This window comes from Myotis davidii, unplaced genomic scaffold (assembly GCF_000327345.1).
Source record: "Myotis davidii unplaced genomic scaffold, ASM32734v1 scaffold1016, whole genome shotgun sequence".
NCBI classification, from domain to species: domain Eukaryota; kingdom Metazoa; phylum Chordata; class Mammalia; order Chiroptera; family Vespertilionidae; genus Myotis; species Myotis davidii.
In genome coordinates, this window is record NW_006287680.1 from 923,292 (window position 1) to 927,809 (window position 4,518).

General features: G+C 39.2%; 1 long non-coding RNA gene across 1 annotated transcript in view; it reads left to right on the forward strand.

The window, feature by feature from the left end:
* Nucleotides 1–325: 325 nt before the first annotated feature.
* Nucleotides 326–4,518, forward strand: part of LOC107182427 — a 21,841-nt gene continuing 17,648 nt past the window's right edge. The window contains exon 1 of the long non-coding RNA XR_001513146.1: nt 326–570. This is a non-coding gene — a long non-coding RNA (uncharacterized LOC107182427). The remainder of the gene's footprint in view (nt 571–4,518) is intronic.

Sequence of the window (4,518 nt, forward strand, 5' to 3'; positions counted from 1 at the left end):
ACAGCAGTAAGCAGGGAACAATAGCAAAAATACAATAATAATAATAACTATAATTATTATTCAGCTTTAGAAAAAGACAAAAACAAAAGGAAAAGCACCCAACCACTAATCAGACCCCATTACCACGAGCTGTGGTGAATCAATTAAAATGGAAGGGAATTACATGCAGATGCTTCAAATAGAAAATGTAGAATACCTTTCCACTGATGATTTTTAGTTTTCAGGACAAGTGAGACCCAAGCTGCAGACAGAATGGTCCCAGCATGCTTGTTGCCTTTTTTTGTTTGCACAGTAGCTGTCAATTCCAGGCTTGCAGGTAGTGGAACCCAGCAGGAAGAAGGGGCGGGACCCAACGATGCAGACTGAACTGAGAGCAAATTTAAATTACTGAGCCTTTTTCCCCCTTTTTTATTTTTCTACTCTGCGACAAACTGAAAAGATTCCAGCACGCTAATTTAACCACCCTGCTTCTTCTTCTTTACTTTCCCCCCACCCCTGCTTCCAGGATAATTAAAAGAGAAACCTGTAAAGGCAACATTCCTGTGAGCGAGTTGGTGCTGCAACGTGCTGGTAAGAAAACGAATTTAATTTTTAAAAATCTTCTCTTTTGCTTTTTGCTTTTTATTTTTTTAAAAGAGCTGAAGGCTTTGTCTGTCTAATGCAGTCAGAAGCGTGGCTTCCCTGCCGTGAGGGGTTAGCATGTAATGAAAAGGTGTAATTGCCTGATATGTGACCTTCGCGTCATACTTATAATGGGTGATAACAGCATTCCTGTGTCCCCTGATGATGCTTCTCTCTGCGAATTGACTAGCTGCCCAGTTGCAACAGGGCTAAGATTGTCACGCTGTGGCAATTTGTTGATCTTTTAGGATTGTCGTTTCAGTGACCTGTCAGGGAGAATTCTTGAGTTGTCCAAGTTACTTCCTTGCAGGGGTGTTATGGGTTTTAATAGGTGTGTGAGAGACCGTAACTGTTTTGTTGTTTACTTATCAAACAGGAAGTGTAATGATGGAACTTTTTTTAAGTTACACTGTATTGTCCAAGACTTCCTGAGTACAGATAATGAAACAGACTAAAGTGAGCGCTGAGTAAAGGTATTTTAATACCTTTCATCTGGAACAAGCCGGGAGTTGATTAGACAGTCAACTGTGGAGAACCTAGATCATTAGGGACTTTGAACTTGAGATACTAACTTTATTCTTTAAAAGGACTAATTTTAATTCAGCCCAATTAAATCCAACAAGTATTTCTGTACACTCTGCTTGGCACCGGTACTGACAGAGTTCGTGCCTGTTGTTCTGTTATGAGGAGAAACTGAAGCTAGATGGTGTAAATTTTCAGAAACTAGCTATTTTTACTACTGTTAAAGCTGATCAAGCCATTTAAGAAACACTTCAAAATGCATGACTGTTGACGATGAGATAAAGTTCAGCGGGTTAAATCTCTTACCATCTATTCCTTTTGTGCATGTAAATTTTGTTGATGTCAATTTGCAACTATGGTCAGTGAATTTTCGACTGCATTATAATATTATAAAGAAGAAAACAGGAGTCTTCTCTTTCTTGCAAACCAAACATGTCATTTGAGAATATATCCATGTGGCAAACTTTTTTTGAGATTACCCAGATTCTAGCTTCATAAGCTAGTAGACACATGGAAAGATTTAGACTTGTCAATAAGTTTGCTCGGATTTGTGTCAAGAATCTTAGGAACAGCCTGGCCAATGTAGACTTATGCACCAGGTCACAATTAGATTCCCGGTCAAGGCACATGCCTGGGTTTCAGGCTCAGTTCCCAGTAGGAGGCAGCTGATCAATGATTCTCTCTCAGCATTGATGTTTCAATCTCTCTCTCCCTCTCCCTTCTCCTCTTAAATAAATAAAAATAGATTTAAGAAATGAACCTTGGGAACAAAGATTCTCTCTTTCTCTCTCTCTCTCTCTCTCTCTCTCTCTCTCTCTCTCTCTCTCTTTCTCCCTCTCTCTCCCCCCCTCCCCTTTAAAAACACATAAAATGTCAAGGGATATATTCTGTTGTTCTCCAGTGTTTATAAACTATGATAGTTAGGTGTTGCTTTTTAATAGATAATTAAAAATGTAATGGGAGAGCATAAAAAAAATGCAGTTACCAATTGTCCATTAGCAATGTTTTCTGAAGAAAAAGCCTCCTGTGAATGTGGGAAGATTGGATGCCATTTGCATCTGATCGAGAATGTGGCATTCCATACACTGGTAAAATCTGACTGCTAGACTCTGTAGCTATTCTAATTGTGTCATTTTTACACTTAACAGCTCTGCACTGTGCTCTCCTCCCCTGAGTCCTCACCAATGCTCCCAGATCGCTTTAAATGTCTAAAAAGACCTTGGAACATTAGAAAGTGTCAATTGTTAGAATAATTTCTGTCTCATACAACAAGAGATAATACTATGGATTTAATAGTTCATATTTTAAAATCTGTTTTTATCTACCAGTAACTGTCTACTAGGGACATTTCAGTTATAATTGGAATAAATGGTTGCCCAGTAACAAGCAAGTAACTCTGAAGCTACTTTCCATAGAGTCAGTGACTAGAAATAGCTACAAAGAGCTAAATGCAAGTCAAATCACAGCACGTTGCTTTAATTTTTTAAAGATTCATTCCAATTTTACCTTTCTACTTAAACTCTTAAATGTTCTACTCAGTTTCTAATTGACCAAAATCTCATGTGTGAAGAATAAAGGCCAATAAACCTTTGGGGGAGGGTGTCTTCCTGATTCAAAATAAGAATGAGTGAGGATAAGCAGAACCTCTCAAACTAGGAGTGGTAACAAGATTCCGGGCTAGCAATGCCATTATATGTGAAGAACTGCCATCATCTCTTACAGAATGTAATGTGAAATTATGGGTTTCACTGTAGGACTCTGTCATTTGAACCAGTAATCAATCCATAATACTATAGATTGCTGCAGTTATATTCTTTCCCCATTAATAAATATTGAATAGCACCAAAGTTACTTTAGTTAGATTTTACCCTATTTTTTCAATAGAAAAGGAACCAGGAATAACCACAGATTCTGATATCTAAGCATAAAGAATATCAGATTCTCATTTCTTCTTCCCTCGCTGAAGTGCTATGACATTACAATCTGAAGAGCAAAATTCTTTCACAGTAGTTCTGCATTTGTCATTTAGCCCTTGTGGCGTTGGGGACTAGTTTTCATTTTCTAATTGCACAGGTGTTGAAACGGAGTATACCTATGGAGAGAGTAAACAGTTATTTTACACAGACATACAAACAGACAAAATTGCACATGATGCCAGAATGAAAATACAAAGTCACCATAAAAATACAAGTAATGCTTTCTGAAAATATGACACTGAATATTTGCTCAATTTATTATAAATCTATACTGAGTGTCAATCATGTTAACCTATGGGAAATTGAAAAATGAAAAAGCCATATATTGCCCATCAAGAGAATGACCATGTAGTAGATATTCAACTGGTAAATTAGAAAGTGTGCTTTGATTAAGTAGCCCATGATGAACATAGTATTGTTTTAGGCTCTCTGGATCATGAGAAATTAAAACATATTGCTTCTAACCTCTCAGAATTGGCATATTCTTTACTTCCCACCTTTGCTTCAGTTCTTTTTCAATGGCATATGTATTTTCTATTGTGTGTTTTTTAAAAAATATTATTGTACAAAGAGTCTTAGTATCTGTATTTTTTTAATATAAAAGAAAAGAAGCAAGAGGCATTTGCTTCAATATCAGTATATATCCATCCTAATCCCTAATTATCCACGGATATGTTGCTTAATCTTCTTAGGCCTCTGTCTCCTCATCTTTACAAAGAGGAAGTGGCCCCATCCAACAGTAAAATGTTTTGATTCCATCTAGCTGAACATGGGTGACTTTAAAGGAAGATAAAGAGTATGTTACTTATGTGGCTTAGTGGTTTAAACAAAGTACAAGGGAATTATCAATGAATGAACTACAAGTCCTAGCCTCTGCATTTGTGCAGAGTTGATATGTGCTTATGCGAGTCCTTGATTTCACTACCTATTCTCTCTATGCTGACGTGGTCATGCTCACAAGACCAGAGAGAAACATTGCAATGGAACAATAATGTGTATAAAGAATGAAAATGCTTCCACATGTGACCCAAGAAAATAAAAATAATCTCTCTCCCCTTAAAACTAAAATGACCTGCTGGCTTAGGCCTGCTCCCAGGTGGCAGAGGGCAGGCCCAATCCCTAGGTGCAGCCCCTGGTCGGGCTCAGAGCAGGGCTGATTGGGGATTTGGGGCATCGCCCCCTGTCAGGCACAGAGCAGGGCGATTGCGAGGTTGTGAAGCCACCCTCAGTCACGCTCAGGGTAGGGCTGATTGGGGGGTTGGGGCACCACCCCCTGTCACACTCAAGGCAGGGTCGATGGGGAGGTTGGGGCGCCACGCCCTGTCACGCACAGAGCAGGGCCAATCGGGGTTGGGGCGCTGCCCCCTGTCACTCACAGAGGAGGGCCCATCCGGGGGGG